This window comes from Canis aureus, chromosome 29, assembly GCF_053574225.1.
Source record: "Canis aureus isolate CA01 chromosome 29, VMU_Caureus_v.1.0, whole genome shotgun sequence".
In the NCBI taxonomy this organism is placed as follows: Eukaryota; Metazoa; Chordata; class Mammalia; order Carnivora; family Canidae; genus Canis; species Canis aureus.
The window spans coordinates 24451237-24478820 of NC_135639.1; the positions used below are offsets into that span (position 1 = coordinate 24451237).

The 27584-nt window shown below is 44.3% G+C and overlaps 1 long non-coding RNA gene across 10 annotated transcripts; it reads left to right on the top strand.

Annotated features, from left to right (window-relative positions):
* The first annotated feature begins 36 nt into the window (after nt 1-36).
* Nucleotides 37-27548, top strand: LOC144301148 (uncharacterized). 10 transcript variants are annotated; one of them, XR_013367940.1, is made up of 7 exons: nt 37-172; nt 966-1064; nt 4232-4998; nt 7621-7697; nt 7843-8026; nt 8558-8585; nt 11361-11636. It is a non-coding gene; the product is annotated as an uncharacterized LOC144301148 (long non-coding RNA). The 10 variants fall into 10 exon arrangements; XR_013367936.1 differs by having other exon boundaries at nt 4699-4998; nt 11361-11626; XR_013367938.1 differs by having other exon boundaries at nt 4699-4998; nt 7856-8026; nt 11361-11626.
* Nucleotides 27549-27584: the final 36 nt, after the last annotated feature.

A 27584-nucleotide genomic window follows, 5' to 3' on the forward strand; every position in this document is an offset into this window, starting at 1 on the left:
TGGCAACACAGAAGTTCCTGAGGCAAAGGAGTTCAGAGGTTTGTCTATGTTCTATATTCTTGGACAAGCTTTTGAAACCTATGTTGTAGCTTATAACTACAACATAAAGCACAAATTGAAATCTCAATATGGATTCCCAACACCAAGCCTTTACAGAGCAGCCGTAGATCTGGTAAAGTGCCTGTGGGTGGTCGTAACATCCCAAGGCTTCCTGGAGGAGGGAGGGTATGGCTAGGGCTGATATTCAATTAGAACACTAGTTTGATTGTGCCAGCTGTTAAAATATTAAAATATAGGATTTGTTCATTGTCCAAACCCTCACTATTTAAAGCTCTGAAGCCAGAGACATTCAGACAATTCAATTCTCTCTGAACTTATCACTTAAATGTGCACTGTTCAAACTCTGTACCCAACTAAGTACTCAGAACTGCAGCTTTGAGCTTTATTTTCTTGGGCTTACCCATCAGGTGGCAATGCCCACACAGGGTGAGAGGAAAGGAGAGCAAGGTCTGGAGATACTGTTGAGCAGCTCCCCCAGAGGGTAGCCCTAGGCAAGAGGCCAATCCAGTGGAATCCTCAACAGAATAATAGAAGGTGCAGCTACTATGATCTGCCCTTGAGTTTACAGAGAATGACTCCAACCCCTCCAAATAGTCCCCTCTTGGTTGTCATCTGTTGATCTCATGCTTGGGGGCTGGGGGCCTTTTGTAAGGTACTCTGTGGTCAAGCGGGACTCCTCTCATTAAGGAACCATTGACAATACTCTCTGTCTCCCTGCCTTTCCAGTTTGGAGGGGACTCTCCACACTCCCCAAGATATGTCACACCCCTGAATCACCTCCATTTTCTTTTAGTTCCCTACTCTGCCAAACCCCTGCTTCACCCCCTCCCCCACCATTCTTTGGTCTCTGGTAGTCTAGTAGATTTATGGTCGGAATCAGCAAATCTGAGTTTCCTTTTCCTCAGAGCAGAAAGGCTTCAAATCCTTCTACTGCAACAAAGAAAAGGACTAATAAGAGCTGCTAATTGGTCATGTGAAAACAGCCCCAGTCTTCACATCTTGCTGTAAGTAGTGTGCTACTCATTTGCTGTTTTGGCTTCAGATACATTCCTTTCCTTTGCCCTGAAAGCTACACTTCCCTGACTGCCTTGCTTAGCTGCCTTCTGGTTTAGCCAGTGAGAGATCATTTTGGGAGACTGGAAGGCAAAATAGAAGGAGAAATTAAGGTATTTCTCCCCTTCTTTCTGCTTGGATTGGCATCCCTTCTCTGGTTCCAGCTCACAGGAGGCAGTCTTTTTCATAGATCCAGGTCCTGCTGGGAAGCCCCTGGTGCTCTAAGTCCTGCTGGATGGTCCCAGCATCCCAGGTCAGCATCTGATCACACCATCTCCTCCCTTTATTCCCTGCACCTCAGAGCTTGTAGAGGCTTCCTGCTTTGTTAATATCTGGGCTGCCTCATGGTCCTGTTTGGCTCTCAAGTTCTCCCAGTGCCTTTGTAATCAATTCCTCATTTCAAACTCCTTCTATTGGACTATCTAGCATGTGCTCTGTTTTTCTGACTATATACTGACTGTTTGAAACAGGCCATCTCATCATCAGGGCACCAGCTTCTGGACTCCTATTCTTGGTTGCACTTTAGGAGGGCGGAATCAAGCCACCAAGAGATGGACTCCAATGCATTAGCAGGATGTCATTTTAAGATCTCAGCTCTGCCAAGGCCACCACAACCTAGAAGCCCATCGTTTCTAATGTGTACCCTAGTCCTGTTGCAACAAATGTTATTTTAGTTGAAAGTGAGAAGTCTCCTTTTGTTTAAAGGGTAGATGGTAGGAAGTATCATATTTGCGTTCTGGAAATTCACACAATGAAAAATAACTCACACATTGTGGAGGAAAAAAAGAAATTGGTCAAATACGAAAACCCAATTCCAATCCCTTACCATTCATGAAGGTACAGGTTGGACCGAAAGGTCTTTGTCCTGAGGTATCTCTGAGTTTGGAGATTAAAAATAAATTCTTTCAGACTGTTTTTTGTTATTGTTTCTCTTTGTCAATTGCTGATGGAAAAAATGGAACGAATGAATTTCTTCAAAAAATATTCGATTAAAAATGTGTCATAATAATGTGTTTTTCTGCTGATGCAGCATCCTTCCTTAATTCTCCTGATACTGAAACTCAGAGTTTCTTCCAGAGGGAGTACCAGTGCCGCACTCTCCCACTGTCCCTTAGGTAGAGCTGATTATACCCCAAACACCATGGGTAGTCATGTGACTCAGGTAAGGCCAATTGGGGCACCACAAGCTCAGGGCTGTGGTGATTGATTGGCTCAGGAATAGACACATGACCTAATCCAAGTCAATCAGGTCAAAGAGCTAACCTTGAGACTTTTGCTTGAGCAACCAAGAAAGGAGTTTCCTTTTTCCTCACACTTCAGAGCTGTGAAGATGCAGTCCTTGAGGTCCCACATGGGTGACAACTGCCTCAGAGTGAAATCGGAGAGAAATGCACTGAGGAGAGATGGAGAGAGAGAATCCAGGTCCTGATGGTGTAATTTGGATCTTTTAACCCAGCTGTATCTGAAGTTTGTCTGCTGTCGGATCGTCTATATACATTTTATGTTTTTTTGGTTTAAGGACGTTTGAGTTTGGTCCCTGGCAACCAAAAGTTCTGCTTAATATACCTATAACAAGTAAAGGATTGCATTAGGCATTGTGGAGGGTCTTAAGATGAGCAAGCTCTCAGGCAGTTTACAAAGGAAAGAAATGGATCCATTACTTGAAGCAGACAATGTAATGGGAAGAGCAGATAGAAAGCACAACTACTCCACTTCTCTTTTGCCTCCATTATTTCAGGAAAACTAATCTTCATACGGAGAAGGTAGAACAAATGTTTTTTTCAGGGTTCAGAAGTCTGAGATAAACGAGGAGAAAGAAGAAAGCTCATCACTGCTTTGATGAGTCCAAATCGCTTTTCCCAACTGAGACACAGTGAAGTGTGCTTCCAGGACTTAAAGATGAGAATGCTGAGCCACTGGGGGTACTCTCTGAAGGGCTGTGGGGGAACTGGGAAGTAATCTGGATTTTTAAAAATGGATTTTATTATTTACAGTCTAATGAGTTGTATTTAATCCTTGGAAAATTAAGTAGTTGGTTTTTGAACATAGAAAAATGTGTTCATTTTTCAATTAAATATTTTTTGAAGGAACTAATTAGTCTCATGTTTTTCCCACCAGCAACTGCATATGACAGAGAGAAACAACAGTAACAAAAAGCTTAATCTGAAAAAGAAATTATTTTTAATCTCCCAATTGAGAGATGTCTTAAGATGAGACCTTTAGGTCCAACCTGTACATTCATGAATTGTAAGAGATTTGAATTGGGTTTTAGTAGTTGATGAATTTCTTTTCCTCCAGAACAATAGCATGGATTCCAAAAGAATAATTACACCAAACCACTCCAATCTCCTTTCTTTAATAAAATGATAATATGGGCATAAACAGGACCATAACAGACATAATTAATCCAAATGGTGAAGTAGTTGGCAATCTTTTTTCTCTGTTTTTGAAAATTCTTGTTTTCACATAAGGAAACGAGCCATATGATAGTACAGATAAAATGATTAATTATCAAAGCCAAAGAGTGTTTGATCAATGGAGTAATGAAATGTAGAGAGTGGCCTCCAAGGGAATGCTGTGAAGATTTATCCTATTTAAAATGATATATCAGTGATTTTCGTATTATTGATTTTAAAATCATATAAACCTGGGAGAGATTGGTTGATGAAATCAAGATTTAAAAGACCATAACAAGCTACTATAATTTATCCTAAAAGCAACAAGATAACTTTTAATATAAAGATAGTCCTGCATTTAAGTTTAAAAAAAAAAAAACAGAATTACACAAGTAGAGAATGGAGAAGACCTGGCTTAACTGCATTTCCTTCAAAAAAGATGTAGGTAATTCACAAAGTACAGTATGTCACCATCACTATGAATGATAATATAGAAGGAATTCCCTGATTTAAGAAAAATCCTCATAACAATTTCTTCAGTGGATAAAAACCAGTTTACTGAAAACACATACACATAAATACATATACAGAATATTAATAGAAAAAAGACTCAAAAGGCAGCAATTAACTCTGAATAGTGAAAAATATAGGTGATCTTATTTTCTTGTGTTGTTTCATATTTTATACATTTGCTGCAATTACTTTTTATAATGTCATTTTAGCTCAATATGGATCAACAATGTAACATGGCTGATAAAACAAAAAGGAATTCAGTCTTAAGCTGCATACATAGAATTGTATTTCCCAGAAGAGAGATATTGATCGGTTCACTGCGCTCTGTACTGGGGCAGCCATATCTGGAATAATGAATCAAGTCCTGGATGTCAGGTCTTAAAGGAGCACTTTGACAACTTGGACTCATATGGGATTTGGGAAGGGCATAAGGGATCTAAAGGTTGCAAGCATGGCCTGTAAAGAAAAAAGCTCATGGAGATATGTTTGCTTTTTTACAAATATGAAGTGTTCTCATCTGGAAGGAGCAGCAGATTTGTGACAGATTAAAGATGGCCACGAATTCTTCAATACTTGGGCCATTGAGAGATGGGAATCTTTGTCCCTCCCCTTTAAATGTAGATGGTCTCTATGACTGGTTTGATCAACGGAAAATGTCAGAGTGACACTATGCCAGTTTGCAGGCCCAGACCTTAAGAGACTGGCAGCTTCCTCATCCTGCCTTCTGGCAAAACACATTGCCTTGTGAGAAGTATGCCTACGCTATGACCACCAGACATGAAGAAGCCCACGCTAGCCATGTGGAGAGGCCATGTAAAGGTAAGGATGTCTGAACAGACCCCAGCTGATCCAGCTATCCCAGCTCAGGCACCAGATATGTGAGTGAAGAAGCCTTTGGACAACTTCTGGCTGCAAGCATACAAAGGATGCCAAACAAGAATCACTGTTGAGCCCACTAATCCCAGAATCATGAGAGGTAATAATAGTTATTTTAAGTTACTGTGTTTGGGGATAGTTCATTACAAAGCAATAGAAAATCAGAATGCTTGTTAAGTCTAGCTTGATCTTAGTATAACATCCCAGGAGGAATGATTAAAGATTTTTGAGCAAGAGAAGTTACCTTGCTCTTCATGGTAAGTGCTCTGCCAATACAGGGTAGGATGGAGGGGTGTGTGGCCCCTGAGACAGTTCAGGAGTGACACTCCAGCTCTGTAGTAAGCTGCTAGATAACTTCTACTTGTGAGGAAGATCTGACCACAAAGATAACCAAAGTTGGTTCCATCATCAAGAATTCCCATCTGGGGCAGCCCTGGTGGTTCAGTGGTTTATTTTTTTTTTTTTACATATTATATATGTTTTTTATTTTTTTTTATTTTTTTTTAATTTATTTTTTATTGGTGTTCAATTTACTAACATACAGAATAACACCCAGTGCCCGTCACCCATTCACTCCCACCCCCCGCCCTCCTCCCCTTCTACCACCCCTAGTTCGTTTCCCAGAGTTAGCAGTCTTTACGTTCTGTCTCCCTTTCTGATATTTCCCACACATTTCTTCTCCCTTCCCTTATATTCCCTTTCACTATTATTTATATTCCCCAAATGAATGAGAACATATAATGTTTGCAAATGACATATCAGATAAAGGGCTAGTTTCCAAGATCTATAAAGAACTTATTAAACTCAACACCAAAGAAACAAACAATCCAATCATGAAATGGGCAAAAGACATGAACAGAAATCTCACAGAGGAAGACATAGACATGGCCAACATGCATATGAGAAAATGCTCTGCATCACTTGCCATCAGGGAAATACAAATCAAAACCACAATGAGATACCACCTCACACCAGTGAGAATGGGGAAAATTAACAAGGCAGGAAACCACAAATGTTGGAGAGGATGCGGAGAAAAGGGAACCCTCTTACACTGTTGGTGGGAATGTGAACTGGTGCAGCCACTCTGGAAAACTGTGTGGAGGTTCCTCAAACAGTTAAAAATATACCTGCCCTACGACCCAGCAATTGCACTGTTGGGGATTTACCCCAAAGATACAAATGCAATGAAACGCCGGGACACCTGCACCCCGATGTTTATAGCAGCAATGGCCACGATAGCCAAACTGTGGAAGGAGCCTCGGTGTCCAACGAAAGATGAATGGATAAAGAAGATGTGGTTTATGTATACAATGGAATATTACTCAGCTATTAGAAATGACAAATACCCACCATTTGCTTCAACGTGGATGGAACTGGAGGGTATTATGCTGAGTGAAGTAAGTCAGTCGGAGAAGGACAAACATTATATGGTTCAGTGGTTTAATGCCGCCTTCAGCCCAGGGCATGATCCTGGAGACCCAGGATTGAGTCCCATGTCAGGCTCCCTGCATGGAGCCTGTGTCTATGCCTCTCTTTCTTTCTGTGTCTCTCGTGAATAAATAAATAAAATCTTTAAAAAAAAAAAAAAAGAATTCCCATCTGGGGGGCACCTGGGCAGCTCAGTTGGTTAAGTGTCTGACTCTTGATTTCAGCTCAGGTCATGATCCCAGGACTGTGCGATAGAGCCCCACATAGGGCTCCCTGCTTAGCAGAAAGTCTACTTGAGATTCTTCTTCTCCCTCTGCCCCTCCTCCTGCTCATACTTGTTCTTTTCTCACTCTCAAATACATCTTAAAAAAAAAAAAGAATTTTCATATGGAAAGGGGACCATAGACAGAAGCAAATGGGGGTGGTGTTTATTAGTGAACTGGGATTATCATCCCTTGAGCTGGTGCACATGCTGAGCCAAGTAATGGGGCACTTGTCCCTACTTTGCCAGGAGCTTGCTGTCCTGGTTTCTGGCTTCTTCTCATTTCTATTTCTCCACCTCTCTACTCCTTTTCTCATAGGCTCTGCTTTTGCCTCCGACTCCTTGGCATAAATCACCTGGATTTTGGATCCAATAGACCTTGGATCCAGAGTTTAGGGGCCTCCTTCCCCCCCCCCCAACCCCAAGAATTCTGAGTTAGTCTGGAAAGTGAGGGAAGAAATCATTCTTCCACAGCATCCTGCCCTTAACAGTGCAAAAAAGAAGAATACCAGAATGCATTTCCCCAGAAATGCATTAACTATATATCCCATATCCTTGAGAGAAATCCTCCTAGAAAACCCATCACAAGAAGATGGTGCATTTCATCACAGATCTAATGGTCTCTCTTCCAAGAGGCACCAGCTTCTTTAGCTATGGGTCTGCCAGGAGTCATCTGTATAGGATGGAGGGAACTTATCCTTGACTCTTCTCATCTGCAAAATGAGGTCTTTGGGGTTGGGTGATCAGAAACCACCCCTTCCTGAGTTTTTCCTTCTATGTTTTTCTTTCACAATACCCATACTTGTTTCACTATGAGAATTTATCTCAATGTGTAAAATGTCTATTTGCTGTTTCATCGACTTGTGTTCTACTAACAAGTTCGTGAGGACAGACACCGACCTTGGTCATTACTGTGCCCAGCTCCTTATACGGCACCTGACATAAGGAAGACATGCCATAAATATTCACTACATAAATGAGTAACTACAGCTTTATTTTACTTTATGTCACTGTGCCTATCTTTATATATAGGTTTCATTTACTGGATGCATACTTGGGAAACTTTCCACACACATCAGACTCAGAGGAAAAGGAGAAATAATGGAACTGTAAGAAACCAATTATCAAAATTTCAAAGTTTGGGCTTGATACAAAATTCACAAATAACTAGGGGCCAGCCTGCAGTGTGGTGGATTAAAAATAAATCACTTCCATATGATTAATGTTGCTATCTTTCCAAACATTGCCATTTAGTCTCTGTTGACAGGACATCGGCATCGGCAAGCAGCAAAGAAGACAACTGTTGTGACCGAGCAAAATTCAACAAAGTTACAGTGCTTCTGAGTGTTGGGGTTTTTGTTCCGTGGATTCACATTTAAGACAGATTCTGAGCAGATGAAAGGAAATGTGCCATAAGTGGACTTGAAGAGAAAGACAGGTGCGTGGCCCCCGGAGGAAGACAACTGGGCTTTCAGCAGATATCAGGATTTGGGGGTGGGTGTTGAGGGGTGGACAGGATTGGGAGGAAAGGAGCTGCAATCTCTGTTGTGGGTGAGTGCAGTTCGGTAGGTATCTTATAGCTAGGGGGGCGGGGCGGGGCTCCAAGTAAAGATTTCCAGATGGTGATGCAAATTAGGACCTCTCTGCAGAGGTGTCTAAAAAGAGCCAATAACCTGGGGAAATGCTTGGAAGCAGCTTGGATAAAGGAAAAGTGGTGGGAGGAAGGAGGCGGAATGTCTTTGGCTAAAAGAACATTTTTGTTGTTGTCATTAATGACGATGCTAAGAAAGGTTTGGGTTCTCTGAGCCAGGGTCCCAGGTTACCAGGGTCAGACTGTTGACTTTCCCACTTAACACCAGAAGAGAAATGCTCCACTCTTCCAACCCCATCTGGTCTTAAGACCCCCTCACACCTCACACCTGTACTGTTCAACTTCCTCACTGCAAATGTGTGGGTCTCTTTTCTGCAGCCTCTGCCCAAGGCTCCTTAAACACAAGGTGAGTTTCTCCCTGTTTGCCCTCCAGCCCTCAGACCTAGTTAATGAATGATGGCTTGTGTGGTGCTTTACAGTTGTCTAAACACACCCACCTACCTTGTCTCACTTGATCTTCATGATAATCTTTTTAAGGAACCCAACTCAGAAAGAGGAAAAGCATGAGTGACTGCTGAGAGTATGGTCTCTGGAGCTAGACAAAGCTGACTGAGCCTGAGTCCTGTTCTCACTTTTTAGCTGTGGGACTTCAGCCAGTTACCTAACCTTTCTGTACCTCAATTTCCTAATCCCAGGCTGACTTTCGACCTAGGAGGTGCTACCGGGTTTGGTTAAGAGCTTAGACTAGGGAGCCCGACTGCCTTGGTAGAATCTGGTTGGCCATTTGACCTTGGACAAGTTACTTAATATTTCTGGGCCTCAGTTGCCACATCTGGAAACTAGGGATAATGAGAACCAGTCCATCTCAGAGGTTAGGATTAAGCAAATAAGTATAATATACGAGAAGATGTTAGGGTTCAAAGCTAATGGCCAAGAAAGAATTCTTGAGACATCTTTGATGCACAAAGTGGTGTTACTAAAGCATGGGGTCAGGACCCATGGGCAGAAAGAGCTGTACTGGAGCCTTTTATATACTTTCAAGAGGGGAGGGGGTTAGGGAGAGTGTAAACCTCCCAGGTATTTTGGAAACAAGGTTCCCAGGATCCTGAGGGCACTAGCTATTGTTGGGAAAGATCACTTATTATTGTTTAGTAAACCCTCAGTCATGAAACACTTCAGATGTATATTGGTGAGTCAATGATTGCCAACATATATCTAGGGGAGGGCAGCGATAAAGGAGGTTTCCAAAGAAATTTTTATATATTAAAGTAGACTCACAGGGTCCTGAGGGTTGGACTAAGATTGCAAAAGTGTCAACATCAAGGCAGCTGAGTCCCTAGAGGAACGTCACTCTGCCTTTTTCAAGGACTTGTCCATGGGCTGTAGGTAGTAAGGAAATTTAATAAGTTTTCTTCTGCCTTTGTTTCCACATCAAAGTACATGTGAAACACTCAGAGGAAAAAAAAAAAAAAAGCCTGACATGCAGTAATCACTGTGTGAGCTTTACTATCAGTCTTATTATTCTTTATAAAATATATTTTTGTCCTGCTCCTAAAAGTGACACATCAGCATTATAGAAATCCTGGGACATCTCTGTCTTGCTATTTATACTTAATTATTTTTTAATAAGAGTCTTAGTGAACACTGCTACAAAATATTCAGCCAATGCCTCCCCCCTCCCTTCATGGTACCATCTCCTCCCCCTGGGCTGTCATAATAACTGAGTGAGGACACTGAGAGGAGAACACAGATCCAGCTGCACACTGTCCACCAACCACTTTTCCCCTTCCCCAATGACAACAACAAACAACCAAGAAAGAAAAGGATTTAAATTAAGGCCAGAAGTGTCTTCCTCCAGGCTGGTTGCTTGTTCCTTTCACCTGAGTGTTGTTGTTCAGTTGTCATTTTAATTTGGCCTCTCTGCATCGTCTCCCTCTGGCAAGTAGCCACTCCCCTGCAGAATCTAGGAAAATGGCAAAGTTCTTATGTTGTGTATTGACCTGGAAAAAGAGAGGAAGAAAATAAACATCCATAATTTTTCCAGGAGAGGGAAGGAGATGTCTTGTCCATCCTTCTCTGCTCCTGTGGCCTCCCTGGCAACACTAGAGAGGCTCCCTCACCTTTTGCATCCCTTCCTGAATGTTAGAGCTGGCCAAGTGGTACTTCCAACCACATTCCTTTGATCTGGGTGGAGGTGTTTTTCTTAATTAGGTCAAGAATGGAAAACCACTCATGTTCTATCTAGCAAGACAGTTTGCAGGTGGAAGAGGGCACAGTTAATAATAACATCAGGAAGGCAGGCAGAGAGAGACCAGGATGAGCAGTCACCCCTTTAATGCCCATGTCTACTTATGCCATTAGTTCCCATCCCAGGTCCCAGGGATGCAACTGTTTTGTAGATGGGTTCTCCTCATGAGAACCCCAACTCACAGAGCCAAGCACCCCCGCTTGGGGATTCCAGTGGCGCCATCTTATGTTCTCCAACAGAGTTTCTTGTACGATGTTACAGTGTTCTGATTAGGGTAGAGGAAGTAAATATTCTTCCAAAACAGAAAAGATGTGCGTGCTTCCTCATTAAGGAAGAAACTTTATTCATTACCAAGCCCACACTTAGCACAAACTTTACTAATATTTGTTGAATGAATGGTGTTAAATTAAGAGAGTTCTCAAGATAATAGGAAACATTGATTGTGCTTTCTCTGTAACAGGTGCAATGCTAAGTCTTTACATATCTTGTCTTATTTGATGCTCAACCCCAGGGGATAAAAGACACCCCCATATAAGAGAGGAGGACACAGAGACTTAGAAAGGTTGAACAATCATCCAAGGTCACAGAGCTGGTAAATGGCAGAGCCAAGATTCAAACCGAAATCTCTCTGCCACCAAAATCCACTCTTTTAACCACTGACAGTAATAATAAAGGTAATAATAATGGTTACAAGCACTGTGTGCCTGGCACACTCAGCATTTTACATGTATTAATTATGTATATATACATACACACACACATATATACATATATATGTATATATAATCACTATATATATAATCACTATATATAGTGATTATATATATAACTACATATAATATAACTAATATAACTATATAACTAATATAACTATAATATAATATATATATATAAAATTACTAAAACATTAGTATATTTGTGCCCTTCTAACAGGTGAAGAGATTAAAGCACAGAGAGGCTAAATGACACATCCAAAGTCACACAGCCCTTAAATTGCCTGAGCTGAGACATAAACCCAAGCAGTCAAGGTTGAAAGACCCTGACCACCCCTTTGTTCTCCACCTTACCTTGTTGCCCTATTATTCACGATGACCCAAGACAACATTGAGTGGAAACTTTTCTCTGGCAGGACTCTGATAAAATAAAGGCCCAGGCAGACAATTTAATCCAATGTCAAAATCTGTATTATATTCTTATTTATTTGGCTCAGAGCTTCCTAGAAACTGTCAGGGACACAGCAGAAAACACACATACCTTTACTCTTTAGAACCTTAAAGTCCGTTCAAGGCTGAGATTCTGGAAGTAGTAAGCCTTTACTGAGTACCAGCTAGACACTAGCACTGTGCTAGGTCCTTGTGATCACCTGTTTCCTTTGACCTGCACAACCGTCCCAATACGGGGAATGTCCCATCTCGAGATGTATCCCAATAATGGGAGACTATTATTCTCTCCCATTTTGAAGGCAAGCAAACAGTGGGTTTCGGGAGAGAAAGAGGTTTCTCAGCTATCGATTCTGGCCCCACCTGATCAGAAATCCTACCAGGCCCATCTTCAGGTCAACCAGCTTCACACATAGCAGCAGTCAGTGCTCACACATATATTTTCTTTTTCTTTTTAAAGATTTTATTTATTTATTCTTAAAAGACACAGAGAGAGAAAGGCAGAGACGTAGGCAGAGGGAGAAGAAGGCTTCAGGCAGGGAGCCTGATGTGGGACTCCATCCTGAGACCACGGATCACACCCTGGGCCAGAGGCAGGTGCTCAACCGCTGAGCCACCCAGGCGTCCCTATTTTTTTCTTAATATTCATCACACACACATACACACACACACACACACACACACACACAAATCCTAGCTGTTTAAGAACTAAATATAGAACTGATTGCTGGCTTCAGTGTTTATTCTAATCCGTGCAGGTTCATAAAGTCACTTAAGACCAAAATAAGGCTGACTCACATATGTAAAAGAAAATCAGCTCATATTTACAAGCTTCATAAAACCTGCTGCAAATACTTAGGTAGAAAGATACAGCAAATGCGTTTACAACTTTACCCAAATGTCTCACCAGCAGTAGTCTGGAGGAGGCTCAGAGAGAACTGAACACCAAGAAAGTATAAGGTTCAAGCAATCTGCAAGAGTAATGTACTCTAATTACTAAATGAACCAGGCAATCTAAGAATATTGCATTCAAATGTTCAAAAACACTGAAGAACTCCATAAAAGGAGCTCATGACATGTTTAAAGGACCAGACTCATGGACACACGCACACACACAGGCACACACACTATCGCGGAACAGAGGTGATTACCTTTCTGCCTGAAACATTTGGACAATTGTTGACATTTCCAGAGCAGACACACTCTTTGTGCCCAGCTTAGTGCTACCCAGGCTCATCATTAATGAAACCAACAACTACTATTCAAGCTGTATTACAAAGCTGTAATCATCAAGACAATATGGCACTGGCACCAAAACAGACACAAAGAGCAATGGTACAGGACAGAGAACCCAGAAATGGACCCTCAACTCTATGGTCAACTTCTCTTTGACAAATCAGGAAGGAATATCCAATCGAAAAAAAGACTGTCTTCAACAATTGGTGTTGGGAAAATTGGACAGCCACATGCAAAAAAAAGAAACGGGACCACTTCCTCACACCATACACAAAAATAGACTCAAAATTGATGAAAGACTAAATGTGAGACAGGAATCCATCAAAAGCCTAGAGGAGAACATAGGCAGCACCTTCTGTGACCTTGGCCACAGCAACTTCTCCCTAGACACATCTCCAAAGGCAAAGGAAACAAAGGCAAAAATGAACTATTGGGACTTCACCAAGATAAAAAGCTTTTGCACAGCAAAGGAAACAGTCAACAAAACCAAAAGACAACCTACAGAATGGGAGAAGATATTTCCAAATGACACATCAGATAAATGGCTCTTATCCAAAATCTATAAAGAACTTACCAAACTCAACACCTGAAGAACAAATGATCCAATCAAGAAATGGGCAGAAGACATGAGCAGACATTTCTCCAAAGAAGACCTACAAATGGCCAACAAGCACATGAAAAAATGTTCAACATCACTTGGCATCAGGGAAATACAAATCAAAACCACAATGAGGGAACCACCTAAGACCAGTCAGAATGGCTAGGATTAACAAGTCAGAGAACAACAGATGCTGTCGAGGATGAGGACAAAGGGGAACGCTCTTACACTGTTGGTGGGAATGCAAGCTGGCAGCCACTCTGGAAAACAATATGGAGGTTCCTCAAAAAGTTAAAAATAGAGCTTCCCCTATGACCCAGCAATTGCACTACTAGGTATTTACCCAAAAGAAACAAACATAATTATCCAAATGGGCAACTGCACCCCAATATTTATAGCAGCAATGTCCACAATAACCAAACTATGGAAAGAGCCAAGATGTCTATTGGCAGATAAATAGGTAAAGAAGATGTGGTATGTATATAAAGAGAGGAAAAAATAAATCATCAAAATCAGAGAGGGAGACAAACCACAAGAGACTCTTAATCATAGGAAACAAACTGAGAGTTGCTGGAAGGAAGGGGCATGGGGGGACGGGATAACTGGGAGATGGACATTAAGGAGGGCATGTGATGTCATGAGCACTGGACATTATATAAGACTGATGAATCAATGACCTCTACTTCTGAAACCAATAATACATTATATGTAAATTAATTGAATTTAAACAAAATTTTTTTAAATACTAAAAAAAAACCAACAACTACTGTGCCACTAGCATCTCTTACTTACCCTGCCCCAAATTGTGCATTCAAGGAAAGGCAAGACTAGAAACGCCCCCAGGCACCTGGCTGGCTCTGCAGGTTAAGGTTAGGCATCTGACTCATGATTTGGGCTCAGATCATCTCAGGGTCCTGGAATCAGCTCTGTGCTGGGTGTGGAGATGGAGCCTGCTTGATTCTCTCTCTCTCTCTCTCTCTCTCTCTCTCCCTTTCTGCCCTCTTCCCACTTTCTCTCAACAACAAATAAAAAAGAGAAAGAAAGAAAGAAAGAAAGAAAGAAAGAAAGAAAGAAAGAAAGAAGAAAGAAAGAAAGAAAGAAAGAAAGAAAGAAAGAAAGAAAGAAAGAAAGAAAAAGAAATTCCTTTAAGAAACCTACCATGTGACCCTCATGGCTTAAAGAAGAAATTGGTCGGGGGTTATTTGTTGAGGGCGATCAAAGCCTAAGTGACGGAAGGAAATGACTCAAGTTGAAAAGGGAGATTTGTTGACAGAAAGAGCAGCTTCATGAAGAAGCAGGAGCAGGGATTACAGCCAGCTCCACTCCCTTTCTCCTCCTTGGGGCCCATTGGTTCGTTCTTTCACCTCCATTCTCAAGGCTCCTCTCACCTCATCTTTCTCCATCAGCCGCTCTGCCTCCACATGGCTAGCCATGTGGAGAGTGCTTGATCTTACAACCATGCCCAGCTGTGAGGGAATCAGGAGACTGCTCCAGAGAAACACTCAGAGCCACTCAAAGTCATGGCTTCCTAGGGGAACGGGTGCCACCTTGAAGACTCCACACCTATGGAGAAGGAGTGGGTCAGCACATTTCACAAGGGCTTTAAAGCTAGCTCCCTGAATCTGACCCTGTCTTGGGAGAAAGACTCTCTGCAGTGGGGCCACTTTGCAAAAAGGGGTCATAACTCGGAGAGATAGATACTCCACCTTTTTTGGATGTCCAGGCTTTGGTAACTGCATTTCCTTGGATATGGAGAGGAAGAAAAGACCTGTGTCTCTGAGCCTGCAGGTGACAACACAGCCATTGCAACCTGCCTCAACAGAATTTACTGACTTACGATATTCTCTATTCTGCAAGCATGAATGGAGAGACTGCAGCAAGTCTATACCCCGCACAGGGGGACCCAGAATCAGGAAACACAGTCACCAACCTCAAGGACTCTGAATCCTACCAAAGAGTACAAACATGCCTTTAACCAGCCATAATCTAAGGTGAGAGTGGAATGTGCCTAAGTGCAGGAATAAAACTAGAGTTTGTTTAAAAAAAAAAAAAAAAACCTGCATGCAGGCATTTCAGCCTCACATCCTACCTGAGAGACACGAGGAGTAACCTAGGCTCAGAGAGGCTAAGAAGCTTGCCTACAGTCACACCATTTGTTGTAGAACTTGGACCCTGTTCCTTGCCAGTCTTGGAATGGTGCATTGCCCGAGAGTGTGCAGAGGGCTCAGGGTATAGAGGGCCCAGAGAATGGAGAGGAGGAAGAGGGAGGAGACACAACTGCATTGCTGAGATTTCCCCCAGCCATGCTGGGAGAATCATTATGCAAAATTAAATTACTAGTGTACTTTCACAGTCAATAGGGCCTGGGGAAATAGATTTTAGAAGATTTGTTTGAAGCAGTCACAATAAGAGATTGACGATGACAAAGACAGACTGAAGAAGTACCAGGAGCAAACAACCAAACTACGTTAAATGAGCCCATTGAGTATAGGAGCAAACAGACCCACACACCTCAGCCAGCCCTTCCCTGCAATGTTATATGGTAATTAGCTCCTAATGACACCCCTGGGTTACCCAGAAATAGATAGATTACATTGACATGTTGTCTAAAGTCAATAGAAGATGCAGTCGGGATTCTATTGACTTTGCTTCGGTCTTGGGCTAGCTGTGTGATCTCAGAAAAGTCACTTAACTCTTCTGGACCTCAGTCCAGAAACAAGAGTCATGGCAACTCTGCAAGTCTAAAAGCAAAGTCTGGAGACTTTGGAATCTCCCCCGGGACCATCCTCAATATCTAGACAGTGATTCCAAAGGGGCTTTCTTGCTGTGCCCCCTCTACTCCATTTCCCCAGAAGCCCTATTTCACAATTCCACGTTTTCCCAGGTTGTTACTGGTGATAGCATGACCAGAACTGTTTTTAAAATCAAGGCACTTTGCTGCTTATGAAAAAAAAAACATATTAATATGGCAAAATTATTTCTACTCAAAGCATGAGTCATTCTGTTTGGATGCTAAGTGACTTTTGCTATCCATAGGCAGCAAAAAAGATGTGTGACAGAGAAACCATCCAACTTCTACACAAAGGATGCTGATCCTGACTGTGGCCCCAGATGAGCTACCTCTGCTCTGCTGGAAGCCTGCCCAGTGCTGAGGCTTTGGGGGATTTTCTGTTGTCTGTCTCGTTTGTCCTGTCCTGTGTTCAAGGGTCAGAGCCAGTCGGAACATAAGATTTGAAAACCCCCACTTCCTTCCAAGTTCAGTACCAGAAGGGACAGCCTTAGAGATCCTATCCTGGGAGTGTTGCTCTTTAACTTCCAGAGCACACTACTTAAAACCCAAACTGTGGAAGGAGCCTCGGTGTTCATCAAAAGATGAATGGATAAGGAAGATGTGGTCTATGTATACAATAGAATATTCCTCAGCCATTAGAAATGACAAATACCCACCATTTGCTTCAACGTGGATGGAACTGGAGGGTATTATGCTGAGTGAAGTAAGTCAGTCGGAAAAGGACAAACATTATATGGTTTTATTCATTTGGGGAATATAAAAATTAGTGAAAGGGAATAAAGGGAAAGGAGAGAAAATGAGTGAAAATATCAGTGAGGGTGACAAAACATGAGAGACTCCTAACTCTGGGAAGTGAACAAGGGGTAGTGGAAGGGGAGGTGGGCAGGGGGTTGGGGTGACTGCATGATGGGCACTGAGGGGGCACTTGGTGGGATGAGCACTGGGTGTTATGCTATATGTTGGCAAATTGAACTCCAATAAAAGATATTTTAATAAATTAAAAATAAATTTAAAAAATTAAAAAAAGAAAAAAAACAAGTACCCGGGATGCCTGGGTGGATCAGTGGTTGAGCATCCGCTTTTGGCTTAAGGCGTGATCCTGGGACCCTAGGATCAAGTCCTGCATCAGACTCCCAGTGGGGAGCCTGCTGCTCCCTCTGCCTGTGTCTCTGCCTCTCTCTGTGTATCTTTCATGAATAAACAAATAAAGTCTTAAATAAATAAATAAATAAATAAATAAATAAATAAATAAATAATAAGAAAAACCAAATACCCTTGCGAGAGGCAGGACTTAAATCCACAGATGGTAAATAAATTTCATGTAAACTACTAACAGTTGATCAATTGGTAATGACCGCCTGGAGCATTGTACTGAGAAAAAATATTAAGCTGTTCCCCAGGGTGACAGTCAAAAGATTTAACAACCCACCAATCAGCACAGACACGGGCCGCAGAGCCGGGCAAGCTGCAGCAGCCCACCGACCTAACCCCAATCCCAAGGCTTCTGGGCCCTTCCAGGTGCCCCGCGGGCTTGGGGCTTCGCTCTTCAGCTGCCGGCTCAGTGCCCAGAGGGGCAAGGGGAGCCCTCCAGGCCGAGGATCCAGCAGTGAGTGGCTGCAGGCGTTTAAACCACCTGACGACAGGTTGCCTGTCAGCTCCGTGTGCCCCCCAGGTTCATGGGAGGCCGCGACAATGGGTTAGCCTGGTCAGCCTTACGCGGAGACGAAGGAGGAAGAGTACAGCATCCCGTCAAGCATTTTCTCTCACTTGACCTAAGGCATCTGCATTTTCCTCGGGGGGGGGTGGTCATCTGTTGCGGCCACTGTCGATTCTGAGTGGAGACGAGGAGACAGTCAAGAGGGTGCACCTGGCTGTGGCTACACTGAGGGGTTCTGCACTGTCAGTGACCCGCGGCCGTGAAATCCCCAGCACTCATTGGTCATGATGTCGCTTTACTGGCATGAGCCTTGGACAGCTAAAAATGACAGAAATGCTTCTCCTCAGCTGCTTTTAAAGGTATGGGTCGGGGCAAGCCTATTCCTCTGACACAGATGGTGGCCTTCAGACCTTAGGAGTCCCGGTAAGGTGGTGAGCTCTCCTGGCCCTTCTGGGGTGCTCATTAATCAGCAGCTATTGCTACAAATCTTAGGCAGGGGGCAGCTCGGGGTAGGCCTGCCTCTTGGACGCCTGGGCTGGCAGGAAGAACAGGTCTCTATCTACCTGTGAAGGACCTCTGGGGCCAAGGACCTAAGTCTCTCATGCCTCAGTGTGCATCCCTGGGAGTATGTTAAAAAGGATTCAAGGGTCTGCTGTAAGATTCTAGTTCAGCAGAAATCTGCATTTTAACAGCTTTCCAAACTGACTCTGTGGTAGGTTATGGATCGCATTTTGAGAAACCTCCAGTAAGTGGGGATGAAACTCCAAGAGGCTTCTGAGGAGAGAGAAGCAGATAATAAGATGGAAGAAAACAGTGCAGTGGGGACATGGGACAACTGACAAACTCCACCCACTCCAGCTTTCTTAATAGAGCGGTGGGGCTACTGCCTTCATTAGAATAATGAATCAGGTCTGTTATTCATACAGTGACATGTGCTTGATGTGCATTCATTGCCTCACAGCAGCAGCCACCTGGAAGGGGGACACTCATTTTTAGGTTAAGAAACTGAGGCCAACACCGCACAACTTGAAGGTGGTAAAACCGGGGCCTGAAACCAGAAAGCCTGACTCTAGAGCCTGAGCACTCACCACCAGCCTGGGCTGCCCATGTTTGAGGACAATACTGATATTCCTGAGATAATAGCTCATAATATTGATTAGCTACAACATAAAAATACAACCATCAGCTTTTCTCAGTTTATTATTTTTTTATTTTTTTAAGAGAGCATATGAGCAGGGCAGAGGGCGGGGGAGCAGGAAAAGGAGAGAGAATCCCAAGCAGACTCCCCTCTGAGCCCACAGCTCAACACGGAGGCTCGATCTCAGGACTCTGAGGTCATGACCTGAGCCACAGTCAAGAGTCAGATGCTCAACTGAGCAAGCCACCCAGGTGCCCCGGCTTTTCTCGGTTCATAATGAATACTTCTGGTAATAAATATAGAATGGAAAATAGAACTGACTGGCTAAAACTGTACATAATAAATTTCATTATAGTGAAATATAACTAAAGAACCTTATCTCCTTGACACAATTTAGATTTGCAAAATTGAGCCCGAGAAAACTGGACCTGAAAAAAGTGAAATCAGCCATCATGGCAAAAGCTATAATGGTCAAATAATGAAAAATAAAAACCCTGAGCGACAAACCAAATATTCATCGTACAGTATATATGGAATAGAATTTCTCCTAATGAAAATGGAAATGAAAACCAAAATGGTTAGAAATGTTTAGATTCATCACATAGCAGAAGATGATCAAGAAAATAAATGTACTTACTAGAGTTTGTTTTCTAAAATCATTTTTCGACAAAAACTAATGTTAAAATGACCTTCTTTGTACACAAAGAATCAAAATATCCTCAAGTGGTCAAAACAGCAAGGAACAAGCTTTCAGGAGGTCACACTGGGTTATATTTATAAATGTTGCCCATCACCGGGGCAGCTACCCTAGGCATTCACGCATAGGTAGGATCTGTGTAGTAGTCAGGACATAAAAGCGTGCGGCAATGGGTGGGATACCAGAGTATCCCCACGTCCTCTCCCAACAAGGTGCTGCTACTGTTCCAGGGAATCCCAGCTGAGAATCACTGCTGAATCTACACACTGTTTTTTTTGTTTTTGTTTTTGTTCTTTTTAGTAGGCTCTGTGCCAGTGTGGGGCTTGAACTCATGACCCTGAGATCAATAGTTGTACGCTCTACTGACTGAGCCAACCAACACCCCTTGCACACTTATTCTGATGCAAGTGTACAACATTCCCCACAAGGGCAGCAAAAAGATGTTTGAGAAACTGCTTTAAATATTAAGACCGTGCCCTACCTCCTTGTGTGTCTATCCCACCCTCTCCGCCCTGGGCATTTAAATATCTGTGCACTGTTTGTCAACCACTCCTCTAGTATACACCATGGCTGTTGCTCAACTGGACCTCTACAATAACTTCACCAGGCATCCTAATTCCACTCTGCCTCTTTAGAATCATTCTTCATTCTGAAGGCAGAGAGATTTCTCAAAAACATAAGTCAAATTATGCTCCTCTGCTTAAAGCCATTCAATGGTCCCTGTTGCACTTACAATAAAGCATGAAATCCTTATCCTGGTTTACAAAACCCTTTACATTCTGACCCCTGCCTACTTCACCATATATATCATATACTGCCCTTTCATCTCTCACCTCACTCTTCCTGCCATGCTTTTCTTTTGTTCCTGCTAATTCCCACCCCACATCCTTTGCGCCAGCAGCTCCCCCCACCTAGAGTCCTTGGTCCGGATCTCGTCCTGGTTGGCTCCTTCTTAACATTCAGATGTTGACTTACGTGTCATGTCACAGGGAGGCCTTTCTTCACTCCTGTTCCGGTCCAAGACATCATATAGTCACTAATGTTTCATCCTGTTTTAATTCTCTGCAAAACACTGCATTTCATTTTTGGTATATTTGTGTGTTCCTCTCATATCTGATCCTTCTGGTACATTGTGAAGCTCCATAAGGGCAGAGTCTAAATATATCTTGTTTACTACATGTAAGCACCCAATATCTGTTTATGAATATAATGAAGGGATAGAGGGGTGAATGAATGAGCAAGTGAATAAATGAAGTACCTTAAGGCTGTTGAAATTTTAGGAGCCAGTGTGCTGGGAACACCAAAGAGAAATAAAGCTAAGACACATCTTCCTTCTCTCAACCCAAGACCCTCTTCAAAGTCTCCTTTTCCAGTAGGAAGCCTACCCCATCTACCATGCCTTCACTCTCCTCTGAGCTTTTGGCCATCATTTACTTATAGTTGCAGTTAGCTCTTCGTTCCTCAGTGAAATCACTTCTGCTGCTACTTCGCATTATGCTATTGCTCACCCCAACTGCCCTGAACTGAATCTCCCCAACTACAGTAATCTCCTTGCCAGTGTGGGCTATATTTTTTATATATTTTTTGTAACCTTCAGCTCCTCGTGGGTACCTAATAAATATTTCATGAACCATAGGAGTTCAGGGCTCCTGAATCAGAGAGACCACCTTCTGGAAACTTCCATCATGGAGGTTAGAGAGCAGAGGCCTAGAGACTTGCCCAAGGTTGGGTGGCCAGCTAGACATAGGATGCTCCCCCATCTGTGTCCTGTTTCTGAGGCCAGTTTTCTTTCCACTGGAGACCTTATTAGAAATACAGACTCCTGCACACACACACACACACCACCAGATGTGAGACAGGACCCAGCAGGAGGTGTTCAACATGACAGTGGTAATTGTGGCTCTAGGGGCCCAAAGGTGGTGCCACTTGCATAGCCCACTGTTAGGTTGAACTGTATGAAATCACGGCATTCAGCAGCTTTTGATACACAAACTGGAAATTTCATTTGGTTCAACTTAGTGATATTTTCTTGAGTGAGAGGTGTCAAGGTTAATGGGAAAAGATGCAGAGAAGAAATGATAGCTCTCTGAAGAAAAAAAGAAAGAAAAGAAAGAAAGAAACAAAGAAAGAAAGAAGAAAGAAAGGAAGGAAGGAAGGAAGGAAGGAAGGAAGGAAGGAAGGAAGGAAGGAAGGAAGGAAGGGAAGAAAGAAAGAGAAAGAAGAAAGAAAGAAAGAAAGAAAGAAAGAAAGAAAGAAAGAAAGAAAGAAAGAAAGCCTGAGAAGGATAACAAATCGACTCCCAAGTGGAAATTTGAAGAAGACAGGGAAACTCCCTTTGCTGGACACAAAGCTGCCCAAAGTGCCAGGAAGGATATGGCATATAATTGGCCTTGGCAAGTTCCTCATCACAGAGAAGGTTATGCACAGGAAGAAAAGCTTTTAGCTTTTTAAGTAATCTCTACATTCCACCTGGGGCTTGAACTCATCACCCTGAGATCAAGAGTCACAGGCTCTTCTGACTAAACCAGCCAGGTGCCCCATGGAAAGCTTCTAAAATTGGCATTTATCAAGGGGATTGTCTTGCCAAGAACTGCTTTAAGCACTTTATATCTATCACCTCCTCCTGGCAGCAATGTCACAAGGTCGGTTCTATCCTGTGCCACTTTACAGATGAGTAAATTGAGGCAGGGAGAGAGTAAGGAACCAGTCAGAGGTTGCGGAGCATAAGTGACAGAGACTATGTCCTCACCCACCGATGTTCTCAGGAAAGTCTTCTGACCATTCAGCACAAAGAAGCTGTCTCCAGCATGGGGAGGGCAGTTGGATTAAAGACCTTTCAGGAAATCTCTGGGCCTGGGGTTTCAGGTTTCTAGGATGCTGAGTGGGCAGTTCTGGTAGATGACTGTCTCACCAGTGTCTTTCCCCCACACACACACTCCTCACCCCCCTCCTCCCCAGCACGGTCACTCTATGGCTGGGGGACATGTAGGGTGGCTCCAGGACTCTGAGGTTAGGACTCTGAGGTTAATCCTATTGATTATACACCTGGTACGCAGCAAGCCTGGTCGGTCTATCTGCAGAAGATGCGGTTTCTCATATACTCCTCTTACCTGCCCTGGAGAGGGACATTTTTTCATTTTACAGACAAGGAGACTAGGTCACCAGAGAAGGGCCTGGCTTCAGCTGCTTAGCTGGTCCATAACAGAGCCAGGATGGAAAACTGGGTCTGTCTGATTCCAGAGTCTTGTGCTCTTTCTACAAAACAACAGAATACTTAGGGAATATTTCCAGATAGCAACAGGGCCTGTGAGCTGAATGGAGCTAAAGGGAAGAAAAGGAGTTTTTAAATTCTTGATTCTGACTGCAAGTGCCCTGTGCTTCCTGTAGCCTGGGCCCCTGCGTCGGAGAAGCTGGCCACCCAGCCAGGTCTATCCCATGTGACATATGACACCCCAACCAAAGTCATGAAGTGGGATAAGCAACATGCAATTTCCAACTTTAATTGGTCAACTAAATTGGAAAATCACTGTCAGACAACCATCGGACAATAAACAAAAGGAAGTCAGGTTGCTCATGAAACATTTAAAATCTAGACCTACCCAAGCCTGATCTTCTCTCCAGGTGACATCAGTAGAAGCAAGTACTCAGCTGTCAGCTCCCTCGCTCCTCGGTGAGCACTGCCTGCTTGCATGGCCTCGGGGAGCTCCCCTGCACCCCAGCTCCGGTTCGTGCCACGGCAGGGGACAGATGCTGTTTCCTTTACATTCCCGATAATGATAGCGTTTACCTTGCAGGTTCCTCCGGCTGGCTTTTGTTTTATATGCACCAGGAGTTCTCAGTTAGCCTCTCCCCCACCATCTGCTGGTAAGGGTGATGGCATTCATGGTAGCAACTACTGTGGCTCCCACCTGTCCCTCTTAGAATCACTGAAAAGTGACACAGAGCCTGGCCCGAAGACCAGAGTCACGGTCTCCCCACCCAGGAAGAGAGCAGAGACAGCAGAGAACACAGTCAGGGGCTGAGTTTACTACCACGTGAGAGTCGCTGCCACAGTTCTAAGGCTGATTTACCCACGCCCAGCTCAAGGGGCCTTTGCCTGCTGAGCTCCACTTGGCAAACCCAGGGTCACCCGTTCACCTTCCTGAATATCTGCTGAGCAGAGGCCCTGGCCTAGGAACCTCGGCTCTGCCTGTGGACGTAAGGAGGGAAGCCTCAATGGCTTGACAGCCCCAACATTCAAGGGAGCATGAACCATGTTTCTGAAACTATTCTTCAGGATGTTTATTCACAGATATTCAATTTAAATGTCCCTTCATCAAATACAGTGACACAAGCCCACTCCCAGGTGTTTCCCCCCAAAGAAATGAAAATCTGTGTTTACCAAGCACTTACAAATATCCAGAGCTCTTTTACTCTGAATCATCTAACATCCCTCAGCCGGTGGGTGGGTCAGCAAATGGGGGTGCTCCATACGAGGGACTCCTACCTGGCAGTAGAAAGGAACCAACTGCCAATACACACAGCACGACTGAAGCTCAAGGAACATTATGTGAAGGGGAAGAAACCAGAGACACAAAAGACTACTTGCTGTATGATTCCATGTACGTGAACCTTTAGAAAAGGCAAAACTATACCTGTAGAGAACAGATTGGTGTTGCCAAGGCTCGGGAGTTGGGGGAGAAGGATGGTCACAAAGGGTCATGAGTGAACTCTCCGGGCTGATGGAAACATCCTATATCTTGATTGTGGAGTTAGTTACCTGAGTGTATCTATTTGTCAAAACTCATTGAACTGCACTCTTCCATGAGTGAATTTTATTGTGTGCAAGCCATACCTCAATAAGACGAATTATCGTTTAGAAAAATCAAATAGGTCGTTTTTAAACCACAGGACTTTTCAGAGCCTTAGATATATTGCTGTGCATTTTAAATCTTCAAGATGAAGCTAAGATGTCCAAGGTTTAGCAAATTCACTTGACATAGAATTTAATAAGTTTTACAGAAGGGAGCCTGGGTGGCTTAGGCGGTTAAGCATCTATCTTCAGGTCAGGTCACGATCCCAGGGTCCTGGGATTGAGCCCCACATTGATTGGGCTCCTTGCTCAGTGGGGAGTCTGCTTCTCCCTCTCCCTCTCCCTCTGCCCCTGCTCATACTCATTCTCTCTCTCTCTCAATCTCTCTTTCTCTCACATGCTCTAATAAATGAATAAAAATCTTTAAGATATAAGTTTTACAGAATACCAATTAAAATCTTGAGGAAACAGGTAAGAGGAGATTGCATTCGAGAATTGCCCATCTAGATAAAGAATTGCCCTCTCATTGTTTCCTCTTAAAACTCAGACCCTCTTGGGATCCCTGGGTGGCGCAGCGGTTTGGCACCTGCCTTTGGCCCAGGGCGTGATCCTGGAGACCCCAGATCGAATCCCACATCGGGCTCCCGGTGCATGGAGCCTGCTTCTCCCCCTGCCTGTGTCTCTGCCTCTCTCTCTCTCTCTCTCTCTCTCTCTCTATCATAAATAAATTAAAAAAAAATTAAAACTCAGACCCTCTTGAGAAAGGCAGTACATTCGGCCAGACAGCTTCCTGGGTGTTGGGCTGGCAGACAGCTCTGCAGATCGGAGAGCCAGGGCTCAGCAGGAGCACAGAGCATGTGCAGAGGGCGCTGAGCAGGGAAGGAGGCACCGGGAGCCTCACCACAATCCCTGGAAGCTTTGGCCATTGTCCCTCCATCCAATTGTCAGATGTCCTGTAAGGCACTCTGCCCAGCACCAGGGAAACAAGCCACCTATGGTGCCCCCCTCCAGTAGCTCACAGCCTCACTCTCATCAAGAGCTGCTGTCCCAGGGCCCCCCTTGCCCACCCTCTCAATGATTTTCTTCTCTGGTATCTCATTGCCTGACACTTGGGCTGGCACATTCCCAAGGACCTCCAGCCAGTGTGGTCATCAGCTCTCACCAGCAGGCCGTCCCAGGCTCACTGACCACGAGTTGTTGGGCACAGGCCTGGGAATTCAGGCAGGTGGCAGCAAAACGAGAGAGTTTTCCATCTTATTTCATCTGCAGCCCTGTCCAACGCCTCCCCTGGGCCTGCCCATTACTCTGAGCTGAGGGGTACGAGACAAGAGAGAAGACCACAGATACAGCTGCTGTGTAGAACACGCCAGCTTTGTTAGGTGGAGGAGCCCTGGCCCAACTAGCCCTGCTCTCTCTGCCTGCCTGTTCATCTTCTGTCTCTCTACTGTCTACCTGGCGTGGCCACCTGGCCCCTTTCCAGAAATGGCCATACCCAGGGAAGCAGAGCACAGATCCCAGTTGAGGCCCTGGTCTGTTTCCAGAAATTGAGCTCTTCATTGCTGCCATATGCTATTAAGTTCCTCCCCTGCCCTGAACCGAGGAAAGCAGGCCGACCCAGAAGGGTCACAGGCTCTCCTCGCCCCTTTCTGTATTCCATGCTCCTTGCCCCACAACCACAACAGATCCCAAGCCTCCAAGGCTTAGAAACCAAAGTGCCCAGGAGATGGAGCCAGACGTGCTAATACATGACTGCCCCTTGTCTGCACTCCTGGGATTTCTCAAGGGAGGTTTAGAGAGGGCACCTCGGGCCCAAGGAATTTCTCTGGAACTCTCTGTGGCTGCAGGGAATTGGTCAGGAGTTCGGGTGCCCACCACTTCCCGCTCTGGACTCCTGGGTGTGAGAGAGCACCACCTCCTCTATAGGAGCCCAAACCCTCCTAGGCACTCCCTGGGCTCTGAGGCTGCCCTGGGCCTCTGACCGGTGAGCTAGGCTGTGAGACACATCTCCTCAGATCTCACACAGGAGCTGGGAACACAAACCCAGGACCATAGTCCCCTAGCAGTGGTGGGAAGAGCAAGACTGGAAGCTACGAAGCCACTGCAGTGAGAGCAACACACTTGTCACCACCTCCCCAGCCAGAAGTTCCAGGAGGGCAGGGGGTGGTTCTACTTTGTCCAAGGCTCTGTCCCCAGAACCTAGAACCCCTAGCGGGCACTCAGTAAACATGTGTTGAATGAATGGATGGATGAATAAAACCCATATGTATGCACACATATATTTTAAAGAATCTGTTTAAATTTTTTGAAATTTTTTCAGGGGAAGAAAGAAATTAAAAAGGAAAGCCTAGACGCCTTAGGTGATAAATCACATACAGGAATCTCCTGGCAGCAGACTATGTGAGGAAGCCAAGGAATTAGGTAGTCCAGTCATTTTCAATTTCTTTCTTCACAACAGAATCGTTATTCCAAATGGAATCTTCCACCACTCACCGCAAGAGAAAAGTGAAGCTGCTCCCCTATGAGGCAGGAAGGGAAGACCAGAGCTCCTGGAATCAATCCCTTCAGCTCTCCTCCAGCCACACCGCATCTCCTTCCTGGCGGAGGCCCCCCATTCCAGGAGGGACCAGTGGCCACAGCCCCACCCTGCACACCCAGGAGACAGGGGGTCCGCTCTGCGCTCCCAGGAGAGAGGGGTGTTGGGAACACGGAGCCCTGCTTCCAGATGGACAAAGCCCCACCCTGCTCCCAGCCCCAGGCTCTGTGAACCCCACCCCTGCATCCAGCAAGATTTCTTTCTCTGTTGCATAAGCCAGTTTGAGGAAGGTGTTTGTCAATTGAGGCTTGAGTGACCTTAATCAATTTAGGTGATCTGTTGTGGGTGCTCTCCCAGGTGCCCCTAAGCCTTTGTTTTCCCCAGCATTTGCCCAGAGAAGCCCTGATTAGAGCCTGTGGGCCTAGGATGGAGAAGCGGTCAGCATAACACCCCATGACCTTCTAGCTGACCAGCACGTTTCCAGCCTGCAGGGCAGGGGCTCTTCACACTCCATGAAATCAAAGTTAACCCCCTTACTCTAGAAAAAAAAAGAGA